We start from the raw sequence: 13521 nt of genomic DNA, 5'->3' as shown, positions 1-13521 counted from the left end.
TCCTCATGGCTCCTTTCATTTGATGCCATGTCGAGATTAAATCATTACCAACTCTTCTTCGGGTATTTTACTCATTGGTCCACCATTGGAGTGCATAATGTCCAAACTCCATTGCTGCCAACTTCACCTTCTTACTTTCCGAATAGTTGTGGCAGTAAAAAAATCATCTCCATTTTTTCTTCGCACTCCAAATAAGCTTCGGGATCACTTTTACCCATAAAAGGTGGGATGTTAACCTTGATATTTCCCAAATCATCATCTGTATCTTCCCTTCTATATCTTCCATGGCCAGCTCTATCTTGGACAGCAAAAGTTTCGTCCATACCTTCCTCCAAGTCTCTACCGAATGGCTCCTCATTAAATTCCTCTCTCGGTCTCTCGCGATCTCTTCGTCTTCCATGGAATTCTTGCCTATTTCTTGTGTTCGGAATTCCTTGTGAGGCTTCTAGCCTTCCCATTCTTTGATTCATATGCTCAACTTGAGCACTAACCCGCTGTATTGACTCCAAAACAGCTCTCATGTCCACTTGGTCTCCACTCCCGGTAGCTCGGGCATCGCCATGGAATGCTACGGACTCTTCCTCATTGATCCTCAAGGGTGGATCTCCTCTTCTTATTCTAGAATCTGCCATGTTAGTAAAATACTGAAAAAATAAAATAAATCCTCACAATATTCACTCCCTCACGTGTTTCACTCAAACAAGGTCTTGACATTCGTGTTTGCACACTATTTTCGGCTTTTACCCTCTTTTAAGCTCACACACTCTTACCTTTTTCCACTCAATGAATTATCTCAAATTTCTAATTAAAACACCCACAAAACAGCAATTAGATCACTAGTATGCTTTAATTAAACTTATCAACAAAACAGTAAGCAAAAATGAACAAATACCGAACGGAATGAAAAATACCTATTTTCGGCTTTTCTAGACAAAATAAAGCAAATTAATGAGAAAACTTTGGAATTTTGAAGAACTGGACCAGATGGTAATATATTATGAGTTCACAAATAATATTCTAGAAAAAGAAATTCAAATACGAACAAGAATCAAAGAGAACAAAAATATAGAAAAGTGTTGGTTGTTGTTCTTTGTAATTTAAGTTTTTGTATCAAATCCTTTAACTAATTTTAATCCAAATAATTTAGCACTCAAACTCAATTATCCAGCAGCAAAAATAACTTTCCAGAAACTCCAAATATGGAATAAATAATCAACAAAGCAGCAGTTACAAGAAATTTCCAGCAACAAACTTCAACACCAATTTTCAACAAACCGATAAATATATATTTTTTTATATTCAGCCTTCTTTTTTTTTTCTTTTTTCTTTTTTTTTTCTCTTTTTTTTTTCACTCACTGAATATCAAACACAACTGCAGTAGCAAGAATAAACAACAAATTTGCAATTCCAACTCCAAAAATTCACCAAACCTGTGACCTCCAAATGAACACAAATGTGCAGTTTTTTTTTTTGTTTTTTAATATGTTGCTGCAAACCCTTTTTTTTTTTTTTTGAATATATGAATGCAAATATCTAAGACTAAAACAGCAAAGAATAATCAACAATAACCAAAATTAACAAGAACAATGATGAAAAACAACCAATAAATTAGGAAACAAAAATACGATAAAACTAGGAAATCCTAATTCAACTAGGAATGAATTTTTTTTTTTTTTTTAAGATGCAGAATGTGTAGGGGATGGATGCAACCTTAACCTAATGCTAAAATTGTAGAATAACATAAAAACAAATAAAACAAATAAAGATAGATCAAACCTGAACAAAATTTGGCTCTGATACCAAATGATACGAACCTAGGACGATCTGCTCCTAAATCCGTATTATATTAGTCCGGATCTTAATTAAGTTCAAGTTCTAATGGGATGGACCTCAACCCCTAACCAACTTGTGGTTAGAAACCTTGGTATAATGTAGACGCCACAATAGGGGATGGAAAACCTATTGATAAGTCAAGCTAAAACAACCAATTCTCTAATGGTGTTTTAGGTGTTCTCAAAGAACAAAGAGATAATTAATCTCACAAGTATTTTCTTAATCAAATCAAAGTTGTATTCTTATTGAAAAATAAGCCTTTAAATAGGCTTTGAAAGACATAAAATAAACCCTAAAAACCCTAGGAAAAACCGGCCACACAAGGAAGAATTCTAGCTTGGCCGAACATTTCCTTTTCCTAACCTAATTAATTAATTCCCTTATTTTCAATTAGGAATTAATTAATTTACAAACCAAATAAATAAATAAAATTTCCTAAAGTTATTTGTTCAATAATTAAATAAATACAAATCCAAAATTAAAGAGAGTTTCCTAAAATAAAAAGTAAAAACAAATTAGGAAACTAAATATGGTAATTTTCGGCCATGTTGGTAATGACCCTTCTTTGACCTAATTGGACTTCAAATCAGCTTCAATAGTCTTTTTGGAATGCCAAATAAGCTTATTGTGAAGTTCCTCACGTTGCCCTTGCTTGGAAGTATGAGAAAAGGCTAATACAGTAAAATACAGTAAAGCCAACAACGAATACAGCAAATTCGACCTTTTCTTCCCCTTGTGCGCAAACCACCATGTTGTTCGGCTTTGAGGCTGCTTTGGCTGGTTTCTATGACTCATTCACCATATGAATTGAACCCATAAGAATGGGGATCCAATTCATACAACCCGACCTCCATCTTAGCACTAAAAATGTCACCCGGGCCCGTTTTGGCTTCTATTGCTTGTATGAGTAAAACAGGCGTTGGTTCTTTATATATGGAAAACCCCTCTTGACTATGACTTATTCCTTGTATGAAGACAGCAAGATTTTCCTTGAACTTCTTGGCTTGGGCGCTAGTGATCGGCCCCACCTTCATCTGTATGGGATCAGCACCCCAGCGGGTTGTCGGTTGAACGGTCTCGGGCAGATTCGCATCAAAAACTTTGTATGAGATATACATTGATATGGGTTTTAGCAAAAGATAGTGAAAGACTTTTGAATGGCCAATCAAAGGTCAAATGCATGCATGTAAAGTAGGTCCAAGCATGTATGCCAAAATGGTCCTCATAGTTGGGAGTTGAAAGACTTTTGAATGACCAGTCAAGGTCAAACGCATGCATGTAAAGTAGGTCCAAGCGTGTGAGCGCATACATAATATGCCAAAATGGTCCTCATAGTTGGGAGTTACAGAGCAATATTGAAGATGGCAGCCTTTTCTCTATTAAACTTTGAATTAAGCATTGGAGATTTTGAGGCTATTATTGAGAGAGAAGTAAAATTTGTATGTATGCTTTGTTAGGAAACTTCTTGTAGGGTTTGATCTTATATATTATATGACTGCTGCATCCTCTTGTTTTTGTGCATAAAAGTAGTTCTATTTTGGTGGTTGCCTCTTTGTTGAGGGACCTTGGGATCGATTGTGACAAGCACTCACCATGCGAAAATAGCGATTTAGCGACACCAAGTTTGCAACGTAATAAAAAGATGCACAATAAAACATCGCTTAATAAAACAATAAGCGATGCACTTTCCACGACGTCGCTAAATACAAGAAAATTGAGATATGGTGACATCAAATTAGCGATTCTAAGAAACAAAATGAATTGAAGGTCGCTAAAAACAAAAATAAGCGACCTTGATTTTCAACGTTGTTGAATATATGACTTAATAGCTTCGGCTTTTGTTGTTTTATTCATTGTTTTTTTTTTATATATTATTAGTTATTTGATTATGTTTCAATGATAGTTTATTTGATATTGCAAGTTGCAATCCTAATAAAGTATTTTTTTCCCTTTATTTTGAGGGAACAGGCAACGCATTAATAGCATAAAGAGTCGCCAGATATTTCAGGTAACGCATTTACTGAAAAAGAGTCGCCATATCTTTACTTTACATTGCCAATCTCATAAACATTTTTTGTTAACAGCGACGCATTTAATCAAATCAATGTCGCTTGTTACATCATTTCCATTTGTCATTTAATTATTGTATATATTTAATTTATCTATAAATAAATACTAAAAATATTTCTTAATATGTGAAGGAATATTATTTTTTCTTAAATAATTGCAAGTCTTTAAATTATATTTTTGTTTTTTCAAAAAAAAGGAACAAATTAAAAAAAAAAGGGAATAGGCTACGCAATTACCCCTGATTGCGTCGTCGGTTGACTTTTATGATTATTTTTATTATTGTTCTCTAATTATTTTGTTTCTCAAGTACAGTTTATTTTCTGTTTAAATTTGCAAGTCTTGAAATTGTATTTTTATTTTTAAAAAAAGGGGAACAAATTAAAAAAAAAGTGGAATAGGCGACGCAATTACCCCTGATTTTGTCACCTGTTTCCTTTTATAAATTATTTTTATTGTCGCTCTCTAATTTTTTTTTTGTTTCCCAAGTAAAGTTTATTTTCTATGTAAATTTGTAAGTTTTTAAATTGTATTTTAAAAAAAAAAAAATTAGAACAGGCGACGTAATTCCCATTGATTGCATCGCCTATTGCATTTTATGATCATTTTTATTGTTGTTCTCTAATTATTTTATTTGTCAAGTACAATTTATTTTCTGTTTAAAATTTGTAAGTTTTTAAATTGTATTTTTGTTTTTTAAAAAAAAGAGGAACAAATTACAAAAAAAATAGAACAGGCAACGCAATTCCCCCTGATTGTGTCGCCTATTGCTTAATATATTTATTTTTATTGTTATTCTCTAATTATTTTGTTTCTTAAGTACATTTTATTTTCTATTTAAATTTGTAAATATTTAAATTGTATTTTTATTTAAAAAAAAAAAAAGGGGAACAAATTAAAAAAAAAATGGAACAGGCGACGCAATTCCCCCCTGATTGCGTCGCCTGTTCCCTTTTATAATTATTTTTATTATCGCTCTCTAATTTTTTTGTTTTCCAAGTAAAGTTTATTTTCTATGTAAATTTGCAAATCTTTAAATTGTATTTTTTTTTAAAAAAAAGGAAAAAAATTAACAAAAAACTGGAACAGGCGAAGCATTTCCCATTGATTATGTCGCCTATTGACTTTTATGATTATTTTTATTGTTGTTTCCTAATTATTTTGTTTCCCAAGTACATTTTTTTTTCTGTTTAAATTTGTATTTATTAAATTTTATTTTTTTTATAAAAAAAAGGGGAACAAATTAAAAAAAAAAAATTTGGAACAGGAGACGCAATTCCCCCTTATTGCGTTGCCAGTTGCTTGATATGATTATTTTTATTATTGTTCTCTAATTATTTTGTTTCTCAAGTGTAGTTTATTTTCTATTTAAATTGTATTTTTAAAAAAAAATTGTAACAGGCGACGCAATTCCCCTTGATTGCATCTCCTGTTTCCTCATATAATAATTTTATTATTTTAAAATTAATAATTTTATAAATAGTTAATATATATTTAATAGATAGGAAATAAAAATGTGATAAATTTAATTATTTTGAAAATTTTAATAGATAGAAATATGAGGCAAAATTATTAAGCAATTCCTTTAATTTATTTGTATTTCTATGATAAGTTACTTATTATATTCTATGATATAATGTATAAATTAATAATATATCAATTATATTTGTTTATAAAAATAATTTTATAAATAAGAATTATTTTTAAGTGATTTCTTCTCAATAATTATGTCATTGAAGGCTTCAAAAATTATTTAAAAAGCTTTTTTATGTTAAAAAGATAACGAAAAATTATTTAAAAAACTTTTTTTATGTTTAAAAACTAATAAAAAACTTTTTTTAACAATGCGTCGCTGTTTATCGCGTTTAGCGATTCTTTTTTCAAAACGTGTCCCCTATTCCTACATTTAGCGACGAATCTGGAAATTATTATCTCAGAAAAGCGTTGCCTATTCCAGCCTTTAGGGGCGTATTTTTTTTTTTCAATTTGAAAGTTACTTTTTAGTTTTGTCAAATTAGGATTATTCGATAGATAAATTCATACAAAATAATTTATAGTCAATAAAATTCAAATAAATATTGGCATAAAAATTTAATATTTCTAGTAAATGAAATATTAACTCATATAATAATTTTATTATTTTAAAATTAATAATTTCATAAATAGTTAATACATATTTAATAGATAGGAAATAAAAATGTAATAAATTTAATTATTTTAAAAATTTTAATAGATAGAAATATGAGGCAAAATTATTAAGCAATTCCTTTAATTTATTTGTGTTTCTATGATAAGTTAATTGTTATATTTCTATAACATAATGTATAAATTAATAATATATTAATCATTTATGCTTATAAAAATAATTTTATAAATAAAAATTATTTTTAAGAGATTTCTTCTCAATAATTATGTCATTCAAGTCTTCAATAATTATTTAAAAAGCTTTTTTATGTTAAAAAGGTAATGAAAAATTATTTAAAAAATTTCTTTTATGTTTAAAAACTAATAAAAAACTTTTTTTAACAATGCATCGTCTTTTATCGCATTTAGCGATTCTTTCTTCAAGATGCGTCGCCTATTCCTACATTTAGCGATGAATCTGGAAATTATAACCTCAGAAAAGCGTCGTCTATTCCAGCTTTTAGCGATATTTTTTTTTTCAATTTGAAAGTTACTTTTTAATTTTGTCAAATTAGGATTATTTAATAGATAAATTCATACAAAATAATTTATAGACAATAAAATTCAAATAAATATTGGCATAAGAATCTAATATTTCAAATAAATGAAATATTAACTCATATAATAATTTTATTATTTTAAAATTAATAACTTTATAAATAGTTAATACATATTTAATAGATAGTAAATAAAAATATTGTGATAAATTTAATTATTTTGAAAATTTTAATAGAGAGTTAATAAAAATATGAATCAAATATAATAAAACATTAACTAAATATATTAATTATTTTTGTTTAATTTTTTTATTTTTCAAGTATAGATTATTTTCTTATTAAATTTCCAAGTATTTTAAATAGTATTTTTGTTATTTAAAAAAGAAAACAGGAAACGCAATGTTTTAAGAATGTGTCGCTTGTTCCAATTTTTTTTCTAACTTTTATTTTTTAACTATTTTTTTATACTTTTATTCTTTAACTATTTTCAATGTTTATTTGTAGATGAAAAATAAAAAAATAACAAAAAAAAATGAAATTGAGAGAAAAGGCGTTGCTTTTAACTGTAAATATGTTGCCTATGCTTTTAATTAAAAAAATAATATTTTTCTACTTGCAACTTTTAAAAGCAAATAAACTGTACTTCAAAAATAAATTAATAACTATTAAAAATAAAAATAAAAAGATCTGGTGACTCTTTTTGCTTTTTATTCATCGACTATTCCATCAAATGAAGGAATAAAAAATAAAACTTAGAACAGGATTTTAAAGTAAATAAACTATACTTGGAAAGCAAAATAATTAAACTACCACTTTGGTAATTTTGTTTCACATATATAATAAATATTTTCAGTATTTATTTTTAGATAAAGAATAAAAAACTAATTAAAAAACAAAAAAAAATAATGATATTGATGGAACAAGCGACGCTTTAGGATGTAAATACGTCGCCTGTTCTCTTAATTTTTTTTTTTTAAAAAAAAAGCATCTTAAAAAGGGTTTTAAAATTTTACACGCTTGTTCTGAAAATTTTTGGCACCTTTTAAAATTTTTTATGCGCTTCTTTGAATCTCTTTTTTTTTTCTAAAACTATATCAAGTACACTACCTAATAAATGTTATATTTGGAAGCAATCTAAAGAGACATGAAGAGTGGGATATTTCGGGTTTCATTTTTCATTTGCCTACGTTTCCGTCTAGAAGCTGGGTTTCTCTGTTTCACCCTCATGGTTAGCTGGGTTTCTTGTTTCTTCGTCTCCATCGTTTAGGTGAGTTTCTTTTTTTTTTGTGGTTGGCGGTGACATGTGGTGGATTGGTTTTTTTTTTTTTTTCCCTTCATTTTAACCGTAGGTTAGGTTTTCTTAATCTTGCTTTTATAGATATTTTGTTTGTGATATTGCTTGACATTGTTATGTTAAGTTCAACAAGTATTTTATGTTGAAGATCTTCAAGATGGTCTGTTGTTTCAACTCCACCATAACATCGTACTTTTGTTGAAGAAGATGTTTTTGACGATACTACAATGGCTCATAATCCATTAGTCATACAGTTGCCAAGTGTTGATGAAAATGATAATGAGGATGAATATGAGAGTGTTTATGTTCGTAACGATTATGAGGGAATGTGGATAATAAATATCTTCTAAATAAATTGGTACGTTGATTTATTTATATGTTTTAAGTAATATTTATGACATTTATTATTATCCATTTAATTAATTTTTTTATTCGCTTTCATAAGAACAACGATAATATTTTTTAAATTTTCATCTACTAAATTATAATTTTTTAATAATTAATATATATTTATTTTGCATAAGTGTTTATAAATTTATTAATTTTTTCATATGCAGTATGAAGGTGTGTAATATCGTCAACAAGGGAATGACAACTTCCATCTCAATAAATATGCAATTCATGGAGATTTAGTTAATATTGCTTTTGCTTTTGCATATACAATAGTTTACCGAATTGTAAAAATATTTCATGAGATACTCTTTAATTTATTTGATAATTATTTTATTATGAAAATGTTTACTTTCAATTTTTGTATTCTAATTATTTTGAATGAAGCTAATTTTAATTTTTCTGTATTTATTATTTTTTAATAAATTTTAACAATTAAAAAAAAAGCAACGGTGACATACAAGAAGAAAATTGACGCTGAAAAGACTTGTAGCGACTCATAATAACAACATTGTCGCCATTTTTTACCTTTAGCGACGCATAATAACAACATGGTGGCCATTTTCAACCTTTAGTGATGCATAATAACAACATTGTCGCCATTTGCAACTTTTAGCGACACATAATAACAACATGGTCACCATTTTTTACCTTTAGCGACGCTCTAGACTTGTATCCCTATTTTTAGTGACGCTTTTATTTAAATATATAGCAACGCAAAACAACGAGTCACTGAAGATTAAACATATATAAAATTAGCAACACGCAGTTGTAAGTAAACAACGATGTATAATTACACAAGTCGCTAAAAATTCTACAATTTAGCGACGCATATGTTTACATAAAACAGCGACGAATTATAATAAGTCGCTAAAATTTCTAACAATTAGCGACGCATAAAATGTAAAGTCGATATTTCTTCCATATTTTAGCGACGTATGAATTTACATAAAATAGCGACACAGTATAGACGTAAAAATTAGCAACGTAGAGAGTTAGAATTGCAGATTCTTCTATATTTAGTGTCACAAGTCTCTTTACATTTAGCGACTTATTTTTGTACTACGTCACTGTTTAGTCCATATTAGGCGACTTTTATTTCTGCGTTGTTGTTGGTATAATGTTTTTAGCAACTAGACATTTGGTGACTTTGTGAAATGCGTTTTTGTTTATCGTCGCTAATCAGCGAATTTCGCGTAGTGACTAGCTTGAAAATTGAAATGCTTTGATTCATTTTGATCAGCGATCAAATTTGGGTCAAGATGTTCATTAAAATATGGAAATATTTATTAGAAAAAATAATAATAATAAAGTGATATATTATACATAGATATAGTACACATATTATTGACAGTCAGAAATTAATATTTATCTCTTGAGTCATATTTATAACGGTTAAAGCGTGCTGTAGAAAACCCTCTGCTTGCCGCCATGGAAAATGGCGGGTGTAAAATCATCATCACGATGGTCGGTGAGTGTAATATATATGCAAGTTGGGAACAAACATAATAGGTATATATAGACTATAAGAATAGACTTTTTGGTTGCTAAATTGTATATATAAAATAACATGACAAAAGTAAACGAGGTTTGATACATCTATAGTATACTATTGTTGAAGTAAAAGATAAATATTTAATGTATTTTCTTATTTTTTTCATTGGTAAGTGTTATATACTTATATATATAAAATAAATATATTTTTCATAAAGAACATATGATATCTTTCACATACATAAATAAATAAATAAGAACTTTGGCATCCATGGACCCAACAAAACTAACGGCCTGTGATGTTTAATTTGTGGGGAATTTGGCCCAATACCCTCATAGGACCAAGGTTAATGATTTTTGCCCCCTCACTTGATATCTTTTTTGTTCTACCCCTCAATATCCATTATAACCTTCAAACAAAAAAACATTACTTACATATCCTATTATATTTTAAACCAAACAAAAATCAACGTTTTCTAAACGTTTTTACATGAACACACAAATACAAAAAACCAAACAAACGGCTTTACACGAACACACAAATACACGAAAATCCCAAAATTTCATAAAAGTGTCTCAAATTTTGCAAAAAATTGAATGACTGTTCACCCTCGGTAATTCCCGAGGAAATCGTTGGTAACCAACAAATACCCTCTGGAAAAATTACCGACGGTTTCGTCGGTAATTCCCGAGGATGTACAGTCCATAACATTTTACCAATTTTTTGGGCCCCACAAGTCCTATAACGTGTGTTGAATGCAAAACCATGGCAAATAAGGATTCTAAAATTTTTCTAAGTAGAGAAAATCCCAAAATTGCTTAAAAAGTTCTCAAATTTTGCAAAAAATTTGGATGACTGTTCACCCTCAGTAATTCCCGAGGAAATCGTCGGTAACCAACACATAACCTCTGGAAAAATTACCGACGGTTTCGTCGGTAATTCCCGAGGGTGTACAGTCCATAACATTTTACCAATTTTTTGGGCCCCACAAGTCCCATAACGTGTGTTGAATGCAAAAACATGGCAAATAGGGATTCTAAAATTATGCTAAGTAGAGAAAATCCCAAAATTTCATAAAAGTGTATCAAATTTTGCAAAAAATTTGGATGACTGTTCACCTTCGGTAATTCCCGAGGAAATCGTTGGTAACCAACACATACCCTCTGGAAAAATTACCGACGGTTTCGTCGGTAATTCCCGAGGGTGTACAGTCCATAACATTTTACTAATTTTTTAGGCCCCATAAGTCCCATAACGTGTGTTGAATGCAAAAACATGCAAAATAGGGATTCTAAAATTATATTAAGGAGAGAAAATCCCAAAATTTCATAAAAGTGTCTCAAATTTTGCAAAAAAATTGGATGACTGTTCACCCTCGGTAATTCCCGAGGAAATCGTCGGTAACCAACAAATACCCTCTGGAAAAATTATCGACGGTTTCGTCAATAATTCTCGAGGGTGTACAGTCCATAACATTTTACCAATTTTTTGGGCCCCACAAGTCCCATAACGTGTGTTGAATGCAAAAACATGACAAATAGGGATTCTAAAATTATACTAAGTAGAGAAAATCCCAAAATTTCATAAAAGTGTATCAAATTTTGTAAAAAAATTGGATGACTGTTCACCCTCGGTAATTCCCGAGGAAATCATCGGTAACCAACACATATCCTCTGGAAAAATTACCGACGGTTTCGTCGGTAATTACTGAGGGTGTACGGTTCATCACATTTTACAAGTTTTTTGGGCCCCACAAGTCCCATAACGTGTGTTGAATGCAAAAACATGCAAAATAGGGATTCTAAAATTATGCTAAGGAGAGAAAATCCCAAAATTTCCTAAACGTATCTCAAATTTTGCAAAAAAATATGATGACTGTTCACCCTCGGTAAATACCGACGAAACCATCGGTAATTTTTCCAGAAGGTATGTGGTTGGTTACCGACAATTTCCTCGGGAATTACCGAAGGTGAACAGTCATCCAATTTTTTTGCAAAATTTGATACACTTTTATGAAATTTTGGGATTTTCTCTACTTAGTATACTTTTAGAATCCCTATTTGCCATGTTATTGCATTCAACACACGTTATGGGACTTGTGGGGCCCAAAAAATTAGTAAAATATTATGGACTGTACACCCTATTTGTCATCCTATTTTTTTAGAAAATTTGAGAACTTTTTAAGCAATTTTGGGATTTTCTCTCCTTAGGATAATTTTAGAATCCATATTTTTCATTTTTTTGCATTCAACACACCTTAGGGGACTTGTGGGGCCCAAAAAATTGGTAAAATGTGATTGCCATAGGGTTTCGGTAATTACCGACGAAACCTTCGGTAATTTTTGAATCAAAAACAAATTGAACGTTTTCATTTTTTAATGCCGTTTGATCACTTACTTTGCCAGAATTTATCATTAATAATGCTACATTTAGCATGTTATTGGTTGGAACACACATGATTGAAGTTGCCGGATGGAATTGTTGTGAGTCTTTTACGACGGTGTACAAATGTCAATTACCGATGATGCATTGGTCATTACCATTGGGCAGTAATATCATCCATGCAATAGTAAGAAACATACAAACAACTGAACCAAAAACTGAAGACGGAATGATATGTTATCAAAACAATACGACAGATGAATTTGACAATAAAAGAACACATAAAGCCAACGTCTATTATGCCAAAACACACGTTACGCGGTTGACCAACTAATTGCATTCCTGACTACATTTCATACACACGCATACCACATAACATGGCCTCATTGTCTGAATATAGCATCATGCGATTGATGGGCGTTCGTTTCAGTGGTGCTGTTGGTTGTTAGTGCTATTAAGAGGTACGGCGGCGGAGCATGATCGGCTGCTGTGACCAACCTGTTTGCACCTCCCGCATCTATATTGATGACGCTCCTCTCCTTGAGATTGAATCCTCTTCTTTCTCGGTCTTCCTGACTGTTTGCCAATTTGAGGTGGAAGTACAACCTGGTTTATGACATCATCTGGAGCATGCCACTGACTTTTATCTCCAAGTGGATATATGGTTTCCGAATATGCATCACGGAGTGAGTCAACTGAGTAATGCGCCGAGCAAAGGAAATATGGAGAGATATGTCGATGCTTACATGCTGCAATTGCATGGACACAAGGAAATCCATCAATGTCAAATTCCTTGCATGAGCACGTCTTATTTTCTAAGTTAACAACTCCAACGAACATGCCATGGCCAACAACTTGAAACTCATATAAGTTCATTGACATAACACGTAAGCCTCTACCATTATTTGAGCGGTCCTGCATGATTTTTTCCAACCAATTAGTAACAGGAATTTGCATTGCAGCAGCATTAGTTCGACGTTCATACCACCACCTTTGCAAGACATCACGAATGTGATCTAGTAATGGCAAAACAGGTTTATCCCTAGCATCAATAAGCACAGAGTTCATGCTCTCTGCAATGTTAGTTGTCATTATGTTGTATCTATTGCCCGGAAAATGTGATATAGCCCATTTTGAAGGACTTGCATCCTTGAGATATTGTACAGCTTCAATACTAACCCCTTCTAAAAGCTGCATGGCCTTATCAAAATCCTCAACAATATATGCTCTAGCTGCATCATTAAAAGTTGATATAATCGCGTTGACATTACCTTTAAACTTCTTAGCACGTAAATTTGTACCAAGATGATATGTGCAGTGGCCATGGTGATTATTAGGGAAAACTGTACGTATTGCTTTTGCAATGCTCTTGTGTCTAT

This window comes from Ziziphus jujuba, chromosome 6 (assembly GCF_031755915.1).
Source record: "Ziziphus jujuba cultivar Dongzao chromosome 6, ASM3175591v1".
In the NCBI taxonomy this organism is placed as follows: domain Eukaryota; kingdom Viridiplantae; phylum Streptophyta; class Magnoliopsida; order Rosales; family Rhamnaceae; genus Ziziphus; species Ziziphus jujuba.
The sequence above is the reverse complement of the archived record's forward strand: the minus strand, read 5'-3'. Positions refer to the sequence as shown.